The 27,120-nt window shown below is 39.6% G+C and overlaps 1 pseudogene; it reads left to right on the top strand.

Annotated features, from left to right (window-relative positions):
• Positions 1–26,187, top strand: LOC112668887 (probable 18S rRNA (guanine-N(7))-methyltransferase; annotated as a pseudogene).
• The last annotated feature ends 933 nt before the right edge of the window (positions 26,188–27,120 follow it).

Genomic DNA, 27,120 nt, shown 5'->3' with positions numbered 1-27,120 from the left:
ATGTCATGGGAGCAGGGTACTGAAGCACAGGGGAGGCCAACTGCAGAGGGCCTTGTGTTAGGTGGTGGAGTCCAGCCTAGACACAGAAAGGTGCTACAGGAAGCACTGCAGGCTTCTGAGCAAGAGGATTTAGGAAAAGCCTTCAGGTAAACAAAATAGCTTTTACAAGCCAATTCTTGGTTCCTCTTTCTCCTCCAGCCAGGTAAGGCAGAGACCTCCTGGAAAAGGTGGCATTGGAGGAGGTACTGTGGTAATGAGAAGAGAAGATGAACATGAGACTAAGAGAAACAGAGACAAAGTAAGACAAGCAAGATTTAGCCTCTGTCCTCTTCCAGGCTTTCTTTCAAGCCCATGTTTCATTCTTCAGCATCCACACTGGGGCTACAAGAAGACTGAAACAGAAATGACCTTTCCTTAGACAAAAGCAGCCTCTAGGGTCTCAGGACATCAGTAGATCAGTAGATCATATACCTTTGCTCAGTTCTAAGCAAGAAACTCTCATCTTCATCCTCTTCCTTAAGTTCCTTTGATGGGGGATGGAAAAATGTTTTAAAATACAAAAATGTCTACTGATGCAGGGTCAAATTATAGCATCTCGCTAATGCCAACATACAGGAGTTGCTCACCATGATGGTCCTGAGCCACTGACACTTTCAAAAACTCAGGTTATGGGAATGGAGGGAACAAAGAGGAAAAGGGTCACATGGCATGAGAAATAAAGAGATTGGGAAGGGTCATTGGAGAGGGAAGAAAAAAATAAAATATAAAATCAGGGGGACTGTTGACTTCTCTGGGTAGGACAAACCCTACATTTTCATTTTTGGAAAATAAAGCACTTGACACATTAAGGAAGCTATATTAGGCCACAATACAAGGTCTTCTCTTTAGAGTTGTATCAGTATCAAATGTCAAGTTCGTCTTCTGGCACTTATGCATAGCAAGTCATTAAACGAGGAGATATCACACAACTACATATGCTATAATAATGAATATCATTTTTTATTGAGACAGTGTCATCCTGGCATATTATCTTCCACTTTTGTTCATGGGGAAAAAAGTAAACATTCACCCATTCTTAGAACTAAAATACCTTTTAATATTAGAAATGTATTATTTAAAGGAAGTTAATTTTTGTTACGGATACTAGGAAGCAAAGATCTATGGAAGAAACACAGCATGTGGAAAAAGCGTGTGTGTTGAAATTCCTTATCTCCTACCTTGTGTGTGACATGAGCCTAGTGCTATGGACACTTCTGAGTCTCTGAAGCTTCACACATAGAGTGGTGGCATCAGTCTTACAGGATTTACATCATGGTGGCATAAATTAAAGAGAGAATTCAGGGAAAACTGTTTCATGGTCACCTAGTTAATTCTTAAGAAAAATTAGATACCCTGGCCCTTCATACATACTAACGAGGTCCTTTAAACTACTAATAAAATTAAGAAGAAGGCAAAATGCCTACAATCTCACATTTTTAAATAATCCATGTGGATAAATTTTGTAATGAAAACATCTCATGGTCAAGTTTGGAAAATCCAAATAATATAGAAAAATAAAAGTGTAAAGAAAACTGTCCTCTCACATTCCAAGTGCTGTGGTCCAAAGCCACCAAGACAACAGACTCACATAATTCCTTTAAGACCAATTTTTAAAATGCATTTATCAGTGTATACTTGTTTATGAATATAAAGATAATCATCATTCATATTTATACAATGGCTAATAGTGTACATGTATAATGATCTTTGTTTATTGTGCTTAGTAACACATGCTAGAGATCTTTCCATAATAATGTATGTATATATCCTCTTCATATATTGTAATGGTTATAAAAGAGCCTATTGTAATATTTATTTATATTTTTAAATACATTTTGACCATTGTTTGTTTACTGTTGTTTGTTTAATAGTAAACAGAGCAGTGCAGAACATTCTAGTCCTAACAATTTGGCCAACTTTTCCTGGTACAAATCAAAAGATTGGAATCACTGAATCTAAGCACTCAGCTTTTTTTTTAATTTTCCGCTGAAGAGAAATAATAATTTACACAACTTTCTAGTACCGACATTACCAAATTAAAACTTTTGCCATTTGAATAGATGAGAAAGTTTATCTCATTTCATTTAAGTATCTTTGTTTAGAGTATGTTTTAAGAGTATGAATGTCCTTCTAGATGCTTCCAGAACAATTTGCAGAACTGACCCCCCAAAGCAGCTGGTACCTCTGAACATCTCACTGAGTCCAGGATCACACCACCTTCACCTGGATCTTGAAGTCAGAGAGATGCCTCCATGCTTGATAACTTAAGGAAATCACCATTCAAGTTAAGATCTAGATCAGAGATAGCCATCAATCACCTTTGTAATTTTTGGTCTTGGCAACTAACATCCTCTTTTTAGTATTTTCTTTTTGCAGTGTGGCTATGTAGGATAAGATATGTGGTGATGTAAGATATTAGGATATGTGGGGTGTCAGTGTGTTGTGTGACTTCCTTCTTATATTTTAAATGATCCAGAGTCTCCTTATGGTTTTTCAAGTGATTACTTGGTCATCTGTCTCTCTGCCACAGAGAAAGCATCACATGCAGAATTTTAGCTGCTTAGCCTCTTCAACAGTGGCATATGCCTTGGAAGAACCAAACCACCATATTTGCTATATATTCTAACAGTGAACCATATTTGCATACTTACCATTTGGGACATGGTACATTTTATTTTTGAAATTCATGGAGTTATGTTTTTATATGTAATTTCTAGTTTGACCTTAATATTCATAAGTAAAGTCAGTTCATACATTTCCATTATTGTTGCTATCTTTGTAAATTTTTGAGCCTCATAGTTAAAATAGTTGTTTAAGTATCATCTAATGGTGATCCCTTAAAAACTCCCCCTACTCCTAGCTTGACATCAATTTCACTTATTTTTGCCGCTACACTTCAGTACTCACTTGTCCATCCTTTTATATTTTACTTTTCTGAGTCACACTGTTTTAGATGTTTCTTACATGTAATATGCATTGGGCATTACTCTTTGATGCAATCTGAGCCTTTAATGCTTTCGAGAGATTAAAATTTATGTCATTTTTCTATTGAACTAGCAGAATCAGTCCCCCTAGTATCCTTTTATGTAATTTTCTTCCTTTTAGTATTTTCTGTCTTTTTGCAACGTGGTTAATGTAGATTTTAGGATATGTGGTGTGTGTGTGTGATTTCCTTCTTATATTTTAAAAGATCTAGAGTCTCCTTATGGTTTTTAAGTGATTACACTTACTTTTTATAGTACACATACCTCTCTGGGTCATTTTTTTACAACCTATATTGAGTGTCTTTACAGCAGGTGAAAAAATAAGAACCTTGCATCTCTTGTCACCTCCTCTGTTCCTTCTAGGTTTCCATATTTACTTTTGTTGTTGTTATTAACATATTCTAATTATTATCTCTTCCACTGGTGTACTCTGCAACTTCCTTCATCCCTTTCTAAGGTGCATCTAAATTAAGCAGAAGCTATTAACAGAGTATTTAAAAAATATATAAGGACATTTGCACAGTCTTTCACAACTTCCTTTATCTCCCATCTCCAGGTTTTGTTTTCATCATATTTGCTTTTATGTTGTCAGAGTTCCTAGTATTTACTTTCTGCAACTACATTCCCAAAAGACACTTGGTCTTCATTTTATATTTAAATGAATTCAGCATTCACCTTTAGTTCTGTTTCCATGCTTTCCTTCTTCATATGCAGTCATATCTCTGCCATTTTGTTGTCAAGTTCTTTTCACAAGAATATTTCATGTTTCTTTTCAATTAAAAAAAATGGCCAAAAGATATGCCTGAACAACATACAAAAGAACTTCGGTTGTCTACCAAACCTTAAACAAAGCCTTTGTATTACTAACGATCAAAGGACTATTTAGTAACACACTATATTATTATTATTATTATTATTATTATTATTATTATTACAATTACTACTATTATTATTTGCTGTTGTGGAGACTACTAGTTGCCTACCCCAATATCTAGTCTCCTCTTCCTCTCTACCAGTATTTGCTTTTTACTTGAGTTTTTCATGGGACATATTGCTATTGTGGGAAAAAAATCTCCCAACACAATTTCACTTGTGACTAAGTATATTCATGGGGTGTTCTGGCAAATAAGAAGTGATTGGAAGTTTAATATGGAATTTCTGAGAATGCTCTGAAAGAAAGTCAAGTCAGCTAGGAGGTGTTTTTTCCTACTGCTCTGTTTTGTCTCCTTCCAACATGTAATGCATAGATCATGGCTAGAGCTCTCTAGAAGATCTTTTTTGTACTATATTTTACCTTGAAGTGGAGAAGCCATGCGCTAGGATTGTGAAGATAAACATTAGGAGCTGGGTACCCTTAACACATAGTGGACTGTTTCTACTTTTTTTATACTTGAGAGAAAAATAACATTTTATTTTTTTATTTTTATGTTTTTAATACAAAATTAATTTTTTATTGGTGTTCAAAATGCCAAAATACAGAATAACACCCAGTGCTCATCCTGTCAAGTGTGCCCCTCAGTGCCCGTCACCCAGTCACCCCCACCCCTACCCCGCCCTCCTCCCCTTCTGCCACCCCTAGTTCATTTCCCAGAGTTAGGAGCCTTCATGTTCTGGCTCCCTTTCTGATATTTCCTACCCATTTCTTCTCCCTTCCCTTCTATTCCATTTCACTATTATTTATTGTCCCCAAATGAATGAGACCATATAATGTTTGTCTTCTCCGATTGACTTACTTCACTCAGCATAACACCCTCCATTTCCATCCACGTTGAAGCAAATGGTGGGTATTTGTCATTTCTAATGGCTGAGTAATATTCCATTGTATACATAGACCACACCTTCTTTATCCATTCATCTTTCGATGGACACTGAGGCTCCTTCCACAGTTTGGCTATTGTGACATTGCTGCTAGAAACATTGGGGTGCAGGTGTCCCGGCGTTTCATTGCATCTGTATCTTTGGGGTAAATCCCCAGCAGTGCAATTGCTGGGTCGTAGGGCAGGTCTATTTTTAACCCTTTGAGGAACCTCCACACAGTTTTCCAGAGTGGCTGCACCAGTTCACATTCCCACCAACAGTGCAAGAGGTTCCCTTTTCTCCGCATCCTCTCCAACATTTGTGGTTTCCTGCCTTGTTAATTTTCCCCATTCCAACTGGTGTGAAATAGTATCTCATTGTGGTTTTGATTTGTATTTCCCTGATGGCAAGTGATGCGGAGCACTTTCTCATGTGCGTGTTGACCATGTCTATGTCTTCCTCTGTGATATTTCTGTTCATGTCTTTTGCCCATTTCATGATTGGATTGTTTGTATCTTTGATGTTGAGTTTAATAAGTTCTTTATAGATCTTGGAAACTAGCCCTTTATCTGAAACGTCATTTGCAAATATCTTCTCCCATTCTGTAGGTTGTCTTTTAGTTTTGTTGACTGTATCCTTTGCTGTGCAAAAGCTTCTTATCTTGATGAAGTCCCAATAGTTCATTTTTGCTTTTGTTTCTTTTGCCTTCATGGATGTATCTTGCAAGAAGTTAGTGTGGCCGAGTTCAAAAAGGGTGTTGCCTGTGTTCTCCTCTAGGATTTTGATGGAATCTTGTCTCACATTTAGATCTTTCATCCATTTTGAGTTTATCTTTGTGTATGGTGAAAGAGAGTGGTCTAGTCTCATTCTTCTGCATGTGGATGTCCAATTTTCCCAGCACCATTTATTGAAGAGGCTGTCTTTCTTCCAATGGATAGTCTTTCCTCCTTTATCGAATATTAGTTCATCATAAAGTTCAGGGTCCACTTCTGGGTTCTCTACTCTGTTCCATTGATCTATGTGTCTGTTTTTGTGCCAGTACCACACTGTCTTGATGACCACAGCTTTGTAGTACAACCTGAAATCTGGCATTGTGATGCCCCCAGATATAGTTTTGTTTTTTAAAATTCCCCTGGCTATTCGGGGTCTTTTCTGATTCCACACAAATCTTAAAATAATTTGTTCTAACTCTCTAAAGAAAGTCCATGGTATTTTGATAGGGATTGCATTAAACGTGTAAATTGCCCTGGGTAACATTGACATTTTCACAATATTAGTTCTGCCAATCCATGAGCATGGAATATTTTTCCATCTATTTGTGTCTTCCTCAATTTCTTTCAGAAGTGTTCTATAGTTTTTAGGGTATAGATCCTTTACCTCTTTGGTTAGGTTTATTCCTAGGTATCTTATGCTTTTGGGTGCAATTGTAAATGGGATTGACTCCTTAATTTCTCTTTCTTCAGTCTCATTATTAGTGTATAGAAATGCCACTGACTTCTGGGCAGTGATTTTGTATCCTGCCATGCTACCAAATTGCTGTATGAGTTCTAGCAATCTTGGGGTGGAGGCTTTGGGTTTTCTACGTAGAGTATCATGTCATCGGCGAAGAGGGAGAGTTTGACTTCTTCTTTGCCAATTTAATGCCTTTTATATCTTTTTGTTGTCTGACTGCTGAGGCTAGGACTTCCAGTACTATGTTGAATAGCAGTGATGAGAGTGGACATCCCTGTCTTGTTCCTGATCTTAGGGGAAAGGCTCCCAGTGCTTCTGCATTGAGAATGATATTTGCTGTGGGCTTTTCGTAGATGGCTTTTAAGATGTTGAGGAATGTTCCCTCTCTCTCTACACTCTGAAGAGTTTTGATCAGGAATGGATTCTGTATTTTGTCAAATGCTTTCTCTGCATCTAATGAGAGGATATATGGTTCTTGGTTTTTCTCTTGCTGATATGATGAATCACATTGATTGTTTCACGAGTGTTGAACCAGCCTTGTGTCCCGGGGATAAATCCTACTTGGTCATGGTGAATAATTTTCTTAATGTACTGATGGATCCTATTGGCTAGTATCTTGTTGAGAATTTTTGCATCCGTGTTCATCAGGGATATTGGTCTGTAATTCTCCTTTTTGGTGGGGTCTTTGTCTGGTTTTGGAATTAAGGTGATGCTGGCCTCATAGAACGAATTTGGAAGTACTCCATCTCTTTCTATCTTTCCAAACAGCTTTAGTAGAATAGGTATGACTTCTTTAAACGTTTGATAGAATTCCCCTGGGAAGCCATCTGGCCCTGGACTCTTGTGTCTTGGGAGGTTTTTGATGACTGCTTCAATCATCCTGGTTATTGGCCTATTCATGTTTTCTATTTCTTCCTGTTCCAGTTTTGGTAGTTTGTGGCTTTCCAGGAATGCGTCTATTTCTTCTAGATTGCCTAATTTTTTGGCGTATAGCTGTTCATAATATGTTTTTAAAATCGTTTGCATTTCCTTGGTGTTGGTAGTGATCTCTCCTTTCTCATTCATGATTTTATTAATTTGAGTCTTCTCTCTCTTCTTTTTAATAAGGCTGGCTAATGGTTTATCTATCTTATTAATTCTTTCAAAGAACCAACTCCTGGTTCTGTTGATCTGTTCCACAGTTCTTCTGGTCTCCATTTCGTTGAGTTCTGCTCGAATCTTTATTAACTCTCTTCATCTGCTTGGTGTAGGATCTATTTGCTGTTTTTTCTCTAGCTCTTTTAGTTGTAAGGTTAGCCTTTGAGTTCTTTTCAGTGTTTGGAAGGATGCTTGTATTGCGATGTATTTCCCCCTTAGGACTGCTTTTGCTGTATCCCAAAGATTTTGAACGGTTGTATCTTCATTCTCATCAGTTTCCATGAATCTTTTTAATTTTTCCTTAATTTCCTGGTTGACCCTTTCATCTTTTAACAAGATGGTCCTTAACCTCCATGTGTTTGAAGTCCTTCCAAACTTCTTGTTGTGATTTAGTAATAATTTCAAGGCATTATGATCTGAGAATACGCAGGGGACGATCCCAATCTTTTGGTATTAGTTCAGACCTGATTTGTGACCCAGTATGTGGTCTATTCTGGAGAAAGTTCCATGTGCACTTGAGAAGAATGTGTATTCAGTTGAGTTTGGATGTAAAGTTCTGTAAATATCTGTGAAATCCATCTGGTCCAGTGTATCATTTAAAGCTCTCGTTTTTGGAGATGTTGTGCTTAGAAGACCTATCGAGTGTAGAAAGTGCTATATTGAAGTCACCAAGTATAAGTGTATTATTATCTAAGTATGTCTTAATTTTGGTTATTAATTGATTGATATATTTAGCAGCTCCCACACTCGGAGCATATATATTGAGGATTGTTAAGTCCTCTTGTTGGATAGATCCCTTAAGTATGATATACTGTCCCTCTTCATCTCTCACTACTGTCTTCGGGGTAAATTTTAGTTTATCTGATATAAGGATGGCTACCCCTGCTTTCTTTTGAGGACCATTTGAATGGTAAATGGTTCTCCAACCTTTTATTTTCTGGCTCTAGATGTCCTTCTGTCTTAAATGAGTCTCTTGTAGACAGCAAATAGATGGGTCCTGCTTTTTTATCCAGTCTGAAACCCTGTGCCATTTGATGGGGTCATTAAGCCCGTTCACGTTCAGAGTTACTATTGAGAGATATGAGTTTATTGTCATCATGATATCTATTCAGTCCCTGTTTTTGTGGATTATTCCATTGGACTTCTTCTAAAAGGGGAATTTTGAGAGTCCCCTTAAAATTTCTTGCAGAGCTGGTTTGAGGTCACTTATACTTTCAGTTCCTGCCTGTCTTGGAAGCTCTTTATCTCTCCTTCCATTCTGAATGAGAGCCGTGCTGGATAAAGTATTCTTGGTTGCACGTTTTTGTCCTTTAGGACCCTGAATATATCCTGCCAGCCCTTTCTTGCCTGCCAGATCTCTGTGGAGAGGTCTGCTGTTACCCTAATACTCCTCCCCATAAAAGTCAGGGATTTCTTGTCTCTTGCTGCTTTAAGGATCTTCTCTTTATCTTTGGAATTTGCAAGCTTCACTATTAAATGTCGAGGTGTTGAATGGTTTTTATTGATTTTAGGGGGGGCATCTCTCTATTTCCTGGATCTGAATGCCTGTTTCCCTTCCCAGATTAAGAAAGTTTTCAGCTATGATTTGTTCAAATACATATTCTGGCCCTCTGTCCCTTTCGGCGCCCTCGGGAACCCCAATTAAACGTAGGTTTTTCTTCCTCAGGCTGTCATTTATTTCCCTTAATCTATCTTCATGGTCTTTTAAGTGTCTCTTTTTTCCTCAGTTTCCCTCTTTGCCTTCTACTTGTCTTCTATGTCACTCACTCGTTCTTCCACCTCGATAACCCTCGTCCTTAGGACTTCTATTTGGATTGCATCTCATTCAATTGATTTTTAATTTCTGCCTGATTAGATCTAAATTCTGCAATCCTGAAGTCTCTTGAGTCCTTTATGCTTTATTCTAGAGCCACCAGTAGCTTTATAATAGTGCTTCTGAATTGACTTTCTGACATTGAATTGTAATCCAGATTAAGTAACTGTGGGAGAGAGGATGGTTTCTTGATTCTTTCTTTTGAGGTGAGGTTTTCCTTCTAGTCATTTTGCTCAGTGCAGCGAGGCCAAAAATAAGTTGTGTTGGGAAAAGGAGAAAAAGAGAGAAGAGAAAGAAGGTAAGAAAAGAAAAAAGGAAGAAAAAATAAGAAAAAGAGAAAAAAAGAAAGAAAGGGGAAAAAAAAGGGTGGGGCAAGCAAACAGAAATCAAAAGGCAAAAAAAAAAAAAAAAAAACTAAAAACCAAACCAAAACAAAACAAAAAACAACAACAAAAAAAAACCAAGGTGAAGTATCCTCTGATTCTGTATACTGTAAATCCCTCGACTTCCCCTGGAACTTTCCAGTGCTTCTTGGTCAGTAATTTGTTTTTCCCCTGTCCGACTAGCTGGTCTTCTGGGGGAGGGGCCTGTTTTGCTGATTTTCAGGTGTTAGCCTTGGGGGAGCTGCTCTGCCCCCTGCCTGGTGCAGGGCTCAGTGGGGGTTGTTTACCCCGTGAGGCCCCAGGAGGAACAACTGCAGTGGCGGAGCCAGCTCTGGAGCCCTGGAGTCAGCTCCTGTAGCTCAGGAGCTCTCCGTCTGCAGGGCCTGGAGGCTCCGGGGCGGGGCCGCTGATCTGCTCAGTTCTGGGCAGGAGCGTCTTTGCTGTCCTGGGCCCTCCCGGCCTCTGCCTGTCCCGGGGGATGCCGGCTCCCGGGCTGTGTCCCGGCGCCCTGTGCTCCGGGGCCTGCGCTGTTGGATTCGAGCTCCCGCCCCGCAGCCCCCTCCGCGGAGCCGCCCCCGAGCCGCTCCCGCCCCGCAGCCCCCTCCGCGGAGCCGCCCCCGAGCCCCCCCGAGCTGCTCCCGCCCCGCAGCCCCCTCCGCGGAGCCGCCCCCGAGCCCCCCCGAGCTGCTCCGGGTCCCCCGTGCGCGCTGCAGCCCTTAGGGAGCTCGGCGCACTCTCCCGGGGCGCAGGTGTCTGTTAGTGTCCCCGGGAGCCCGAGGGCATCCCCGCCCTCCTGGGTCCTGCTCCACCTCCCCGCGAGCCCCTTTCCGCCCAGGAAGGTCGGTGCAGCTCCTGCTCCTCCGGGACGGGGCTCTCCTGTCCTGGGGACACTCGCCCCGGCCTCAGCCCGGCTCCTCGCGGGCCCCTCCCCCTTGGAGGCCTTTGTTTCTTTATTTCTTTTTCCCCGTCTTCCTACCTGATAGAAGCGCGAACTCTTCTCACTGTAGCATTCCAGCTGGTCTCTCTTTAAATCTCAAGAAAATGGTGTGATGAGTTATGATATTTCCATATAATTAAATATTCTGAGGACAAGTTCAGTGTATACTAATTTTTAAGTGCCCTAAAATGAACATTCTAAACAGTGTTTTATGTAGTATATAATGTCTCTGTTTAGAAACAAACAAATAAGATTAAGAATGTGAGAGAAAGAAAGAGAGAAAGGTGAGAGAGATGCCTCTCTCCAGGAGAAAATATAAATAAAAATTAATATAAGTCTAAGGGGAAAATTACAAAAGCCATACTTAAGTAAATATGAAAAAATGAGTAATTCTGGAGGGCAATTATATACATTTATGGATATAATTATATATACATTATGTATACATTATTTGGAATGGTCAATTATCTGGAATGTGACCTCAGTTATTTTTTTAAGATTTTCTCTATTTATTTGATAGAAAGAGCAAGAGTGAGAGAGAGAGAGAGAGAAAGAGACAGAGACAGAGACTGAGAGAGAGACAGAATATGAGGCAGGGGTGCAGACGGAGAGGGAGGAGCAGATTCCCTGCTGAGCAGGAACTCCCATGCAGGCTCCATCCCAGGACCCTGGAATCATAACCTGAGCTGAAAGCAGACACTTAATGGACTCTGCTCCATAAGTGTAAAGTTTTCTTAACAGAATTAGAATGCCATGGTCAAACAGGAGCAGAAATGGTCTATAGCCTCACCACTCCCTTTTTCCCCTAACTCTAAATGCTAGTACACACCCTGAGCACTAAAATGGATGAACTCAGACAAGTCATCAATGCTGTAAAAATCTGTGAAGATTTTCCTTCATAGTGTTCTGAAACACTGAAAATATGCATCAAGACCAGAGTGTATGGATCATAAAAGGGAAGCAGGGCTGGAAGAAATTCAATCTGAGTTCAGCTCTAGAAGAGCACTATAAAAGAGAGGAGTGGTTCCCAGTAACAGGCTTAGAAGCTGTTTTCCTTGTCCATTCTCCTTTTCTGTATAACAGAGGAGGAGGAACTCCTGTCATGGAGCTCAAGACCCAGGATCTGGGCCCTCAGAGAGGCTTTGAATTTTGAACACTTGATCACTAGAAGAATGGCCATGTGAAATCATAGAAGAGAGAGAATCCAATTCCGTGACTTCCAGGCTCTTGAGTCTGGAAGTCATGAGTATCTCCATGCCAGAAGAGAATTATTCATAATCAGGGGGTTAAATTCCAAACACAGGGTAGATGCCCACACAGAAAACCACAGGGAAATCTTTATGTTGTACTGTTTAGTGGACACCCAGGAATTACAAGCGTTGGTGAGGATGTGGGGAAAAAAGGACCCTCGTGCACTGTTGGTGGGAGTGTAAATTGATGCAGCCACTGTGGAAAACAGTATGGAAGTTCGCTCCAAAATTAAACAAATAAAGCTACTATACGATCCAGTAATTCCACAACTGGGTATTTGCCCAAAGAAAATGACAACACTAATTTGAAAAAATATATGCACCATTCTGCTTGTTTGCTTATTGCAGTATTATTTACAATAGTGAAGATATAGAAGCCACCCAAATACTCATCCATACATGAATGAATAATGATGTGATACATGCATGCACGCATACACACATATGCACGCTAGATATCAGCCATAAAAAGGTTGAGATCTTGTCATTTGCAACCACATGGATGGATATAGAGAGTATAATACTAAGAGGAATAAATCAGAGAAAGACAAATACCATATAATTGCACTCATATGTGGAATTTAAGAAACAAACCAAAAAAAAAAAAAGAGAGAGACAAACAAAAAACCAGACTCTTTAAACTCACAGAGAACAAACTGGGTCACCAGAGGGAGGTGGGTAGGGAGATGAGTGAAATAGGTGATTGGGTACCCTTAGTTGATGAGCACTGAGAAATGTATAGAATTGTTGAATCACTATATTGTATACCCCAAACTAACATACACCGTTTATTAATTATACTTCAATTAAAAAAAGGAATCAACATTCCCTTTTCTGTTCCACTTATTACTAGCCTCTTACTAGCCTCTTCTGAAAGTGTGTGATTTTTTACTTCCTTGATTCCTTACTTGACTGCCGTTTATCATATTCAAGGACATTTTCCACCAGCTTCATTGGAACCAAACCAAGATAAGCATCATCTTCCTCACATTAAGCACAAACTATAAAGATACAATTTTAATATCTTTATAGGAGTATAAAAAAGTAGAAAAAAAGACATTTGATAAACATTTCTAAATTACTACCTAGAAACACTATATAGATTTATATTCATACTGATTCTACATAAGTGTGTAAATTTTCTTTGCTTTCATCAACAGAGGTTATGATTATTTTTAAAATTTTTCCAGTGTGACAGGAAAGGGTCATATGATATACATTTATTTGATTAAAAGTGAAGTTTAAAGTTTGTTATTGACCGTTTATAGTTTGTCTCTTGTGATATGTCTCTTCCTGTCTTTAAATCAATTTTCATCTTTGTGTTCATTTTTCTTCTTGATTTAGTTGTAATTGTACGTTGTGTATGAAAGATATTGACCATGGGCCATAGTTTTTAATGAAAAATAATTTCTCATGTTTTCATAAAGTTTTTTTTATTTGCAATAACATTCTAGGGTCTCCCCAGTATTATCCAATTCACCCAATCTCTGATTAAATACTGGAGTGTTATCTTTTGGGGAAGGAATATCTATTCTATTCTAGGCATCTTGGAATAATACCATAGTTTGGAAGGAGGCAGTAGACAATTTGGGGGATTAAAGTCAATGATTCTAACTCTTTAACAAATGAGAATTTGAGATAAAATTGTATGACTATTTGTGTATATATTTGTAAAATAAGAACCAAATCCTTGTTTTTCCTTATATATAGTCCTTTAGTCCTTACTCATTTCTTGACTTGACTTTACGATAAAAGTTGATACATGTTTAAATAATTTTTAAATGAATGAATAAGTAAGTAAATAGGTAATAGAATTTTCCTCACTGATAACTTTCTTTTTTTTAAGGTTTTATTTATTTATTTGAGAGAGAGAGTGAGAGAGAGATCACGCACGAGCAGGGGGGAAGGGCAGAGGGAGAAGGGAGGGCTGAACAGGGAACCTGACACTGGACCCTATTCCCAGGAACCCCAGATCATGACCTGAGCCAAGGTGGACGCTCAACTGACTGAGCTACCCAGGCGCTCACACTGATAACTTTCAAGGCAGTGTGATCACTAACCTTCCTAGCTATTTTTGCCTTCTTCCATGATAGACAGATTTAGTTCTGCATATTTTTTTTTAGAAATCTGCAACTAACAAGTTTCAATAAAATATTTTGGATCTTATAAATATTGAATCAAAGAGCTTTCTCTTTCTGAGAAATGTATTTGGATGATTATAGGCATTCTCTTATTTTGTTTATCACTTATCATAAGTTTATAGGACATAAATAAACAGTAGTCTGACTGTACTGCCTGGTTCTGAAATGCAAGCTCAAATAATAATTCCCTTATTAGATAAAAATAAAAGTCTTATTGACTATAAATTGTACTACTGGGTAATTTTAAATGTCAAAGTTCATAAATACATCATTTATGATATCATAGAGGGGTACATTTTAAGGTTTGGGAGAGCAAGACCTGGGCAGATACATAACATTGTGAAAGAAACACAATGAGTCACTCTAGGCTGGGATGACCTGGGGTCTACAATATAGGGAACCCTAAATACTCAAGAGTGCACATCAAGGGCCAAAGAGTGACAGATATGAGTATGGAACTGATGAGTACATCACTACTTTAGGGTTGAAGATTATGGAGTTAAGGGAGAAGCTGTGAGATGTCACTGGAAAAGCATATAGACTTTGCAGTCAGACATTCACAGGCTATAGTCCTGGCTATGCTCACCTGGGTGATCATAAGTGGGTTACTTATCCTCTAGGATCTTTAATTTTCTTATTTGTGAAATTATAACAATGAAGCCCATCTCATAGAATTGTTTAAAAGACATGTCCTTGCATTGCATCCGGCTTTTTTACATTCACTCTGGTTCTGCTGTAATAACCCATATTACTCAGTTATAAACTGGTAGCACCTTGCCTCAGCTCTGCACAGCACAATCTCTAGCATCCCTTATCACTATCCTCTGACATAGAGTCACAGGGACCTTCCAGACTCTCACATATGCATAGCCTACAAGTCCTATCAGAATGCTCGATCAATGGGGCACAGGAGTTAGTGGATAAATGCTCTCTTCTTAAGGCCCTTGAGATAGAAAAATTGGATGTCTGTTCTTTATGGTTTCTCAGAAGATCTTGAGGTTCTGATCTGCCTTTCCTTTCCTGCTTCACACTCCTAGTCTCTCACTCCTGTTCCCTCTGATGACTTCCTAGACTTTATCATCAGCCCCTTTCTCAATCTCAGTGTCTAGGAGGAACTTAGGTTAAGAAAAGTCTCTAGTCAAGCATATGCTAAATGACTTTGAACATTAATATCTTAATTTTGGATCCCTCCATTCTTTTGTTGTTGCTGCTTTTTGGTTTTTGGGCCCTCCACCCCCATTCTTTAAAAAAAAACAACTCATATCCCACCTAGGCTAACATCTTCTGCTTTAGAGTTGTGGTCTATTAAGTGCTTGATGGGAACCACTAACTATCTTCTCTAGTTTTAATCCCTTCCGGACCAGGTAACCCATCAAATGCCATTTTTTCTCTATATGTATTAAAAGTTAGCATTGGGCACTTAGAAGTCAGAAGGTAAGCTTACCATTTATGTATTGATTCACTCACACTCAGTAAATCATTTAATTTCTGCTGAGTATCCCATGTTCTGGAGTCATGTAAGGACACAAAAATGCCATGTCTATCCTAACCTAAATCTTTTTCAGGAGAGGAGAGAACATACAAAAAAATTTAAGAATATTAATGTAACTCAGAACACCAGAAAAGTTACCAAAATAAGCTTCCCTTGTTAGGTGTGGCCAATCTCCCCCAGGCACAAATGTGTGCCATGACAATTTCCCTAGGTCTCTCAACACAACTCTCCTTATGCATTAGAAAGATAGGCTAAAAAAAAAAAAAAAAAAAAAAAAAAAGAAAAGAAAAAGAAAAAGAAAAAAAAAAGAAACAAAAAGAAAGATAGGCTCATATGACTGATTCTCCAAGCAGACTGTGACCAATTCAAGGGCAAGTATCATGATTTATTTACCTCTACATCAACATTCAGAAATTGGTAGCAATCAAAATATCATGTTGATTGGTCATCAGTTTATTCATAGGAGCTCTCTGAAGGATATTCCACTTAAGTATACCTTGCTTTACTCCCCTTCTCAATGGTCATATAACATTTAAGGTGGTCTTTCTAAAATGCATATCTACTCATGGTTATTTTCCTGTTTAAAACGTCAATGGGTTCCCATAATTTTTATGATAAATTTTAAGCCCTTTAAGATGGTTTATGATATTCTTTGTGAAATGGCCTTCACAGCTTCATCTCTTGCTATTTTTTTTCAAATCCCCTTTCTGCACCAGAGAACTATATTATGAAAGTCCTATGAGTAACTATCATTATCTTAATTGAAACAAGACTGTGTGTGGACATTCATATGGGATGACAATATAAAAGAATGAAGGCTAGATTAAATTGGGCAAGCTCTTTAATAGCGACTCTGAGAGTATGACTTAAACCAATAAGCAGAGAAAGTCACAGTAGGACCTAGAACAAGAGAGCAAGAGCTGAATCAGTGGCCTTTCAAGTGTTACCATGGACTAGAATCACCTGGAGGGCCTGACCTCCACCCCCGTCCCCCAGATTTCTGACTCAGCAATAACATGAGCAAGCTCCCAGGTGGTGGTGATGCTCTATGCTCTGAGGACCACTCATCTAGAATATGCAGAGAAATATCTGAGGAAGATTCACCCCACAGATAGGCAAGATCTAGAAAAGGAAAAGACAGAAAGGGAGAGGCTGGGCTTGAGGTTTTACAGAGGGATTGAACACAATCATTGTTGTATAAAGCAACTATTAGTCACAATAGGGTGGTGGCAGGGAGAGGAAGAAAAGTTTGGATCCAAAAGGCATTGCAGAAGGATTGGCATAATATGGAGATACTTGAGTTGGAAATGGCTTATTAAGAGAAAACAGATGTCAAATTGGCCCAACATAATTCCAAGGATATGAGTAACCCTATTTCATACATTCAACAAGTATTAGTGACTGCTTACTATGTGTCCTGGTAATTCTAAAACCCTGGGAAATGAAAGCGATGGGATATAGGCCTCGTTATTAAGAAGACATGAACCTTTGCCTTTTTCTGTGCCACACTCATCTATGTGCTAGATGTTTCTTATGCACTGATTCATTTCAATTTAACAGCCATGCTGTGAGTTGGGTAGTTAGTTTCATCTTAATTTGTGAGTTTTCTTTCATGGAGTTCAGTTTTAAATGTCAGAACGATTCCCTGCAAGCAGTCAAGATGAATGATGTAATCAAAGCAGCAGATGCCTGGAAATGATTCCAAAGTGGTGATTTTTGTGCCCCACCCCTCCCTGTCACCTCAAATGTCCTACACCTAGCTTCTGCCTGTCCAGTTTTATTGCAGTGCTGCTCTCCATATGTCTGACATCAAAGGAACAGTCTTTCTGAAATCCCACAGTGCCCAGTTTGTGTGTTTTATGTGCACCATAGCTTTCTCAACCATGGCTATTTATAAGCTTGCACATCTCGGTGATAGCTAATAAATCCCTCCTTCATAACCTATTTTTGCACCCTGTGTAAAGAAAAGTATGCAGACAGCACATGATAAAATGAATGAACTTTCCCCACAAGAGATAATTGAGGGTGTGGCAATATTTATTCACCAATTTCATTTACTTCACTAAAATTTAATAATAAAAATAATACCCTCTTCCCAAGAAGTATACTCTTCAGTAAGAGATTATATGTATGAATTTTAACATTAGCAGGTTTTTTTCAGTTTATAATGTTAATTGGACTATTGACGGTAATAGTAACTATAGCAGCATCAAATCCTGTATGTTTAGTGATGTCACACTTGTTATTCCCAGTGTGAATGCAAAATTAAGTATCAGAAACACATTTTTTAGTAGGTGATATTATTTTTCCAGCCACTAGCATATCACATTTCACAGGTTTGGAAATCTGGTTGGTATTATGTTCCTCTTTCTCAGAAGTGTGTTTTGAACATGTTTCGTAGAATCTGATAGACTGTCAAAATGTTCAAGGGATTAACACATGTTTAGAAGTTGTGACCCAATCTATTTCGCTGCTTTCACTTTTTTAGGGACCAAAAGATTTTGAGATGGGAAGAAAAAATATTGCTCTGTTCAAAGCCTACTATTGACCTACAGTGCAACATTTTGTTTGAATCATTTTGGGGCTATTTTTTGAAAGCCAGCCACCAAGCAGAACATACTCTCTAGTTGAATTTCAGAGTGTAGTATAAAACACCTAACTTCTTTTTAATTTTCCAGTGTAAACTACTGCAAGGAATCTCCATAACAAGTAGTACCACTGCTAAGGAAGATTAACCCCTGTCTGTATATTAAAGAGTTTGGTTATCCTGAAAGCCTGCCCCAGGTCCTGTGGCAGACACAGCAGTCAGAACCAATACCTGCCTGCTACCAGCGCTTGTACATAATACGGGGGAACACAACAAATGCCCATCTGCCAAAATAGGATGATCACAGTCAAAAACCTCACATGCCTGGGACACAAATACAGGTTATTTTTTCTTATTCATTCATACCCTTTTATTGTTCTTCCTTTCTCAAATCCTCATTTTCTTTTTTTTCCTTCTTTGTCTTCCAATTCTCAACCTTTCTATTTTCTTCACACCTCCTACTATAAGTTTCTTCCCAAGTATAAATTCTATTATTAATCTTTCCACTCATCTACCTTTTTATCAAAGTTTTTTTTTCACCCAATGAGACATTCCCACTCAAAATGATATGCCTAGACCAAATCACAAGAGGGGACAGGAGTCATCTCTAGTAGCTGCCCAAGGGCATGAGCTGGGCTGTAATAGCTCATTGTATTTGTGATTTCTAAAGTTCACTGGCAAATATCATACTGTAAGGTTTCCTAAGCCAATTCAGGAATGGCTGGGTTAAAGTATTGGAAAAGCCAGTGAATATTGTTAGATAAGCTGGTTGCATGATCAGATTTCTACTTAGAAAATTCATTACATTAGCAATGTTCAAATAAATTAGGAGTATGGTAGTGACACAGAGGAATATATTAGGACACTATTTAAAATATTTTTTCATAAAAGAAGAAAGAAGAGTCAAGTTTCTGAACTTTGACAGTAGGTGGTCAGGATGAGGGGGTAGGAGACATAAGTTGCTATTGGTTGGTATGGGTGGGTGGACATTAAACCTATACTGGAGGTTCACTGAGGCAACAGTATGATTGAAATCAGTGTAAAAGTAGGGAGAAGGGATTTTTAGGCATCCATAGACTCATAGTGATAGATGACACTAGGCATCATTCCCCCAACCAAGCATAAACCATATTTATGCCATATGAACAAGGCCACTCTTGGGATTCTATTTTGTAGTTACTCTACAACCACAAAAATCGTGAAGTATCGCCCTGGTCCAACTAACAGGAGTGGCTACTCTCTTTAATCATCCTGCTTTCTGGTAAAGCTCACCAGGGTACCCAATCACTGACTTGCCTTCTGACAGACACAGTTCAGAACTCTTTCCCATGGTGACTCTAGTGTGAACTCTCCTGAGCCACAATAAACTAAACAAATCTAATTTTACTTGGCTACAAGTGTATTCCTTGCAGCCTGGTCTTCGTCTGATAGTCATCAATAAAAACATCCAGTCGGAGATTCTTGACACTTTGTAGGATATATGGACAAAGAGCTCATCTGAGATAGCTCAACTAAAGATACAGATTTTGAAGTTATCAATATACAGGTGACCCTTGCCGCCAAGGGATCTAATGATATTTCCCATAGAAAGAATCTAGAGAAAAGGGGCCTGACAGGATCCTAGGAGTCCCAGATATTTCAGCAATTAATAAGGTGGAGAGGTGATCAAAAAGAATTCTGAAGAATGTTCAATGTCAGAAATGCTAGAAAAAAGAATGTTCTAGGAAAGAGGGAGTCCTTCATGAAATGCCAAATGATACAGAAATAGTTGAGGAAAATAAGAACTGAAATATATTCAATCAATAAGCTAATTGGACCAGCTCAGCTAATGGAGAAAATGATTATGACCAAAATGAGTCATTTAAAGGCTTTATTTGAATTGGCATAGTGTTGTGGGGCAAGAAACAAATAACTGTTTGTATGTTCTTATTACATGAATAAACAGTCAGATATGTATCTAAGGCTGACTGGAGTAGCCATGATTTAATAGATGCTCCAGATTTCAAAGCCAAAGTCTTACAAGGGGTCTGGCATCTGCACTACCTGATTTTCCTGGCATAGACACTGTGATTTTAAAAGGCAATTACTAAAAAAATAAAAAATAAATAAAAAGTAAATAAAATTAAAAAAAATAAAAGGCAATTACATAAAGTCAAGCAGGTTATTTGTGACAAGTCTTAACCCCTTATCATAATAGCAGGAGAAGGTTCAGGCTAATCCTGTGTCACTTTATAAGAATGAAAGTATGATAATTAGAGCCTCTGAGATGTGCTAAGACCTACCTACAACAATGTTTTGCATAGATTGTCTTTAATCTTCAGAACATCCAGGAAAGTAGGAGGGTTTTTTTTTTTTGTTTTATTTTGTTTCATTTCCCCAGTTCTCATGGCAAGACATGAAAGTCTGTAGAAGTTAAGAAACTTGCCCAAATTTACATGTTTAGGCAATTGGAATTTGACCTTAAATCTGTCCTTTTTCCTTTGTGCCTTGCTGGAAGGGAAAGGAAGATGTGGATGGATCCTGCAATGCAGATACTGAGCTACCGTTGTGAGGACCCTAACTGGTTTGGAGAATGCCATCTTTTAAGAAATGAGAGTAGGTTGCCGGATGTCAACAGAATAAGATACCCTATGTGACATCAGTGCAAATGTCCTGAGTGCATGATCCATTTCTTAGTCATTCTTATCTCATCAGCACTGAGTACAGTGTCTGACACAGAATAGATACTCACTTTATTAATTAATCTAATTTAACTGAGGGACTCAACCTAGTTGCAGCACTAGGAAATGACTTTTCATTTCATCCAATTCTTGCTAAAGTTGACCCAATGAAAAAAATTAAAATAATTTTTTCCTACCTCTAGAGTTAATTAATGCCAAAGTGCAATTCAATCCAAAACAAGGATTCTAGTTAAATGTCAACATTCTTGGAAAGATTGATTGTTGAGATTTGCTGAACCCTCTGAGAATACTGATTATTAAATCTAGTCTCAGACTAGATTTGAAAGTGTTTGACCCTTTTCAGGGACTCACAGTGTTGAGCTCTCCTTGAGTCTCCACAGATTGAAATCAAGAAGAAAGGTAGTGCTGTGTGTAACAGAATTGGGAAGGCTCTGCTTGAATCCCATCTCCATGAGTGCTACTGAACTCGGGACCTAGCTACTGCTCTCTGAACTCCATCACTGTACCACCGCCACCCTTCCCATTAGCTGCTCCCATCCAGCGACTGAGAACATGTGTCCATATTGGACACATCTTCCTGGGAGACATGTGACTTCTTTGACAGTGGCTTTGGTTCAATGACCTTTTGACACCTTGCTTAGAACTGCAAGAAAGTCTGAGACACTTCCACTCTATCTTCCTTCTCTCTTTTGCTCTAGATCAGAATGCATCATGGTCTGAGGCTCTCCAGACCTTTCTGGTCCTGACTATATTGTCTCTCACAGGCATTTTCCTAAGAAACTTCTCATAGGTTTAATCCCATCTTGGCATCCACTTCTCAGAGGACCTTGAACTAGCACATGGAGCATCTCTGATACCCAGTGCACATCTTGCCTCTTTATCTTCCCAGATACATTGTCACCTATCCTCCCTTAAGATATCATTACAGGGACTCACTCTTCTCTGAAGGAGTGTCATTTCATTATTGCATACATCCAATTGCCCCAATATTACTCTTCAAGTCCAAATTGCTTTCTCTCTGTGACTTCTACTTATTGAATATGCAGTTTTCTTCTCTCTCTTTCTCTCTCTTTTTTTCACCTGTATTTATCTAGTGGGGGCCTTCCCATATGTCCTGACCTGGGCTGGCACTTTACATACACTATCTCATTTAATATATGGCCTGTGAAGCCTGTTGGTTCATTGGTGTTATAGTTGGGGGAAAAAAACCTGAAGCCCAAAAAGGTTATGGATTTGGTCAAAGGATATATAGTATGTAAGTGGCAGAATCCAATTTCAAAGCTAGATCTGTGTCCTTCAAAGACTGGTTAACCTTGCATCTAGATTCAGTTCTGATTCCTGATGCTAATGTTCCAAGTACCCAAAGAGCAGGGATTCCCAGAGAGTCTTCTCATTGTCCCTTGCATGGAAATGTAACCTCTAAGAGGAGACTGACCATGTTATATTGGAATAACGATGTCAGATATTAAAATAATTGGGAATCTGCCTATTGCTACTAAACACTCATAAGCCAAGAGAAGTCAACAGATGGTTGGAGAAAATTTAAGGAGTAGTCCCAGATAAAGAATAATGGGAGTCACTGACATCCAGAGAGTGACTTGCTCTGAAAGGCAAAATAACCAAAAAAGATGCCTCCTTGCAAGAATTACAGTTATTCATTCCATAAATATTTATTGAATACCAATCCCTGCACTAAATTTAGTTTGAAGTTTTCGAAATCTATCCATGGACCAAACAAGGTAAAAGTTTCTGCCCTATTGAGTCTTATATTTCTAACTGGGGAGAGGACAACAGATGATTTTGAAAAAAAATATATTAGATAAAATATGTGGACAAGTTAGATAGTGTAAGTACTCAGGAAAAAAAAAATGAATTGGGGAATGGAGAAGCCCATGTCAGGGGTTGAGGATTTGCAGATATTGAAGATGCTCACTGAAACAAGATAATTAATCATTGTGATGAGACAAGGACTGAAGAAAATGTCAGAGGTTAAGTATTCACAGATGTTCACTCTTTCTTGTCTCCTAGGAGTGAAAGAGCAAGGTAGCTAGTAGAACTACATGATCAATAAACAAAGAAAGGGCACAGAACTCTCTGAGGAAATGGAATGAAGACAAGGAGAGAAACTGGCACAGCAGAAGAAAGGGGGGAGAGAAAGACAGAACACAGAGTTAATGCAAAAAATTGAAAAGTTGTTTTAAATTGCAAGACTCTAGAAGAAGAAAGGGATAAGAAAGGTGTGCAGGAGTTTTCCGGAGTCATGTGCTGTGAACTTCCACTTCTGTATTCCCAAGAACAGTTGAGTAAAAGCCGCTGAAAGACGTATTCATTATGTGTAGTTGTATCATTTACAGAGAGGGTTCTAATAGGAATTCAACAATAGCCCCAGCATTCACAACCTCTACCCCTGTCTTCAATGAAACTATCCCATTAAGTCCCACACCATTGCATCTAGACTCAATGTAAATGATATTTGCATTCACAGCTGCTTGATTCCCGTGTCTTTCTTAGGCAGCCCTATTCTCAATCCTGGAATCCCAGTGTCTTCATTGAGGTTCCCCTCATACCTCAATACTGAAAAGTTCAAGGGTTGCCACCCCTTAGAGACAGAAGAATGTTTGGGACCAAGCGAAAGCCTATATCTCTGGCTCTGGGGGCTTTGTGTGGAAGAATGCGGTGATTCTCTAACTTTAGTGGCTTAGGATGAAAGTTCCTGGGCTTTAAAAGAGAAATCACAATCCAACTGAAGGGCATCCTGTGCTGTACAAGTGGATTTGAATTTAGGAATGAACCCCTGATGCACAAATTTGTATCTTAATCCTTATGGAAACCAGGATCCTTAAAGCTAAAAAGCCTGTTTGTTCAGAAGTCACCAAACCCACTGCCTCTTGGTTCACCTGCACGCCCCCAGAAGCCATCAGGCTAAAGGCCTCACTCTAGATACCTGTCCTTGAGCCCATAACCAGCAACACTCTGGCCACCATTTATTAGGTTGCAAGGTAATCAGTTATAAACAAATAAAGAGAAATCAACAGAACTATGTCATGTAAATAGACTAAGGGGACTTCACATGATCATCACTATAGTGAAACCTCTGCCAGATACTTCATGCCTGATCAGCCCATGGCACAGCATGTTTGATCTTAGGTCCTGACTCAGGATTGCCTCCTCAAGTTTACAGTCAAAAGTCAAGATTTTAAAAAATAGGTTCATTGCTATATAATTGATACATAATAAACTGAATATATTTAAAACACATATTTTAATAAGTTTTGGTATATAAATACTCAGTGAAACTCTCACCACAACCAAAATAGTGAACGTATTCATCACCCATAGAAGCATCTCCCTGCCCCCTGTCTCTTTCCTGGTCCACCTTCCAGGTAGCCACTGCTTTGCTTTCTGACACCAAAAAATTGAATTTCTAGAGTTTAATATAAATAAGTCACATAATGTGTACTCTTTATTACCTAATTTCTTTCACTCAGCATAATTATTTTGAGATTCATCCTTGCCGTTTGTATTAGTCATTCATCATTTTCTTATTGTTGAATACTATTCCATTGTATAGACACATTGAACTTTGTTCATCCTTTAACTTCTGAATGATCATTGGGTTTTGGCTATTAAAAATAAAGCTGCTATGAATACTCCCCAACAGGTTTTTTTTTTTTTTTATAAACATATGTTTTCAGGCAGCCCCGGTGGCTCAGAGGTTTAGCGCTGCCTTCAGCCCGGGGTGTGATCCTGGAGTCCCAGGACCAAGTCCCACATCGGGCTCCCTGCATGGAGCCTGCTTCTCCCTCTGCCTGTGTCTCTGCCTCTCATTCTCTCTCTCTCTCTCTCTCTCTCTCTCTCTCTGTCTCTCTCTCTGTGTGTGTCTCTCATGAACAAATGAATAAAATCTTAAAAAAATAAAAAACATATATTTTCATTTTTCTTGAGTAAATTCCCAGGAGTACAATTGCTGGATCAAATGATAGGCATATGTTTAACATTTGTGGAAACTGAAAAATATTTTCTAGAACAGTTGGACCATTTTAGAAGCCTACCTAGACTGTGAGTCACTGTTCTTCCTCATCAGCATCTACATCTAGTACAGTAAGTCTTTTTCATTTTAGCCTTTCTGATAGTTGTGTAGTGGGATGACCTTGTGGTTTTAATTTGCATTTTTCTCATGACTAAGTATGTTAAGCATATTTTTATGTTCTCTACTATATGAATAGTTTTTGGAGAAGTGCCCATTCAAATCTTTTGCTTATTTTTTATTTGATTATTTTCCTATAATTGAGTTTTGAGAGTTATTATAGTCTGAGTACAAGTCTTTTATGAAGTATTTTCTCCACATCCATAGCTTGTCTTTTTATTCTCTTCACAGTATTTTACAAATGGTAGTGTTTCCTTTTAATTTTTATTTAAATTCAATTTGCCAACATATAGTATAACACCGAGTGCTCATCCCATCAAGTGCCCTCCTTAGTGCCCGTCACCCAGCTACCCCATCCTCCCACCCACCTCCCCTTCTTCAACGATTATCCTTCTCCGATTGACTTATTTCACTCAGCATAACACCTTCCAGTTCCACCCATGTAGAAGCAAATGGTGGGTATTTGTCCTTTCTGATTGCTGAGTAATATCCCATTATACATATATATGTACAGAAATACGCGTGCAACTCACGAGTGATTGATGTCCAGACCAAGATGGCTAGACAGCATTGGAGCTCCTTTGTCTGCCCAAGGGTCAGCCCTGTTACCTGCTGGATATTGGCTGTGGTTCTGGGCTGAGTGGAGATGATCTCTCCGATGCAGGGCACTGCTGGGTGGGCATCGGCATCAGCCCTGCCATGCTGGATGCAGCCTTGGACCGAGACACTGAGGGAGACCTGCTTCTGGGGGACATGGGCCAGGGCATCCCCTTCAAACCAGGCTCCTCTGATGGTTGTATCAGCCTTTCTGCTCTACAGTGGCTCTGTAATGCAAACAAGAGGTCTGACATCCCTGCAAAGCGCCTGTACTGCTTTTTTTCTTCACTTTCCTCGGTGCTGTTCGTGGAGGCCGGGCCGTCCTGCAGCTGAACCCGGAGGACTCCGAGCGGTTGGAGCTGACGACGACCCAGGCCACCAGGGCTGGCTCCACCGGTGGCGGGGTGGTGGACTTCCCCAATGGTGCCAAGGCAAAGAAGTTCTACCTCTGCTTGTTTTCTGGGCCCTCGACCTTTATGCCAAAGCCCCTGAACGAGAGTAACGAGAGTAACGAGGAGGAGGAGGTCCAGGAGGCCGCATGCACCCGAGAGAGGGAGGCTCCCCTGCAGGATCGCGCGGCGGGGCGGTGAGGAAGAGCCGCGAGTGGGTGCTGGACAGGGAGCGCCGGAGGCGCAGGGCAAGGAGGTCAGACCTGACCCCCAGTGCCCTTGCCGCAGGCGCAAGGCCCGCTTCGAGGTGGTTTGCTCAGGCTGCACGCAGTTGTTCCAGGCGAGCAGTTTTCTCTGTTGAAGTGCCTACATCCATCAGCTGACAGAAATATTGTTTTAGAAAAGTTTTCATGTTCTAACAGTTTCTCTTCACTTAACAAAAGTTTTAATAGCATCTTATTTTGTTCTAAAAGCAATAAACCACTTCCTGTGTGGGGGGGGGGGGGCGGGGGAGGGTTGGGGGGGGGGAAGCAGCCTCCTAGAAGGCCTGGGAAAGCCACTCTCTGCAGAGGTGGAGGGAGTGAACACTCAGACTTTTCCTGAGCATTTGACACTCCTCCCTCGCTTTCCCCTGAGCGTTCCCAGCCCAGGCCAAGGGTGGCCCTTGGTGCAGAGGTGACCAGGCCCTGTTTGAACCAATGAAGAGGCAGAGCTCAGAGCCCTGCCGTGAAATGCCCTAGGCCGTTCAGCCAGCCTAGTCTTCCATCTAGCAACAGATGAACTTTGTAAAACATTTGTTTTGTTCATCCAACCAGCCATCCAACCTTCCCATCTACCCAGTAAATATCACTGGGGCATGCACATCTCCATGTGCTGCAGATTTGGGCAGCTCACCAGAGAAGGATTCATGAACCGTGGCTTGCCAAGGCTATCATTGAGAAAGCTCCTTGAGTACCCGGAGGAAGCACCCCAAGTCAATTAATTACTCTGGGTTTTGGTTTTACATGTTACTATACGTATACATAGATAGACATAGATGTAAATACAGATACAGATATTGTTTAATCTTCAAATGCCATTGTTAAATGAGACAGGTTTTAGTTTGATGGCTCGGAAATCTCTGGAAAAATTGGGCTCCAAAATAGTGTGAGATGACATACCTCATACTTTAAGCTCATATTTTCTTTCCTCAAATTCTATCACTGGCCAAACTCCCAGAGCATGAAGTGGGCCCTAGTCTTCCATTTTCCTTGCACAAATAGCCCTGCAATGCCTAGAAAAGTACACCAGACAC

The sequence above is a fragment of the Canis lupus genome, chromosome 23 (assembly GCF_003254725.2).
Source record: "Canis lupus dingo isolate Sandy chromosome 23, ASM325472v2, whole genome shotgun sequence".
In the NCBI taxonomy this organism is placed as follows: domain Eukaryota; kingdom Metazoa; phylum Chordata; class Mammalia; order Carnivora; family Canidae; genus Canis; species Canis lupus.
Note: the sequence above shows the minus strand (reverse complement) of the source record. Positions and strands in the feature narration are given on the sequence as shown.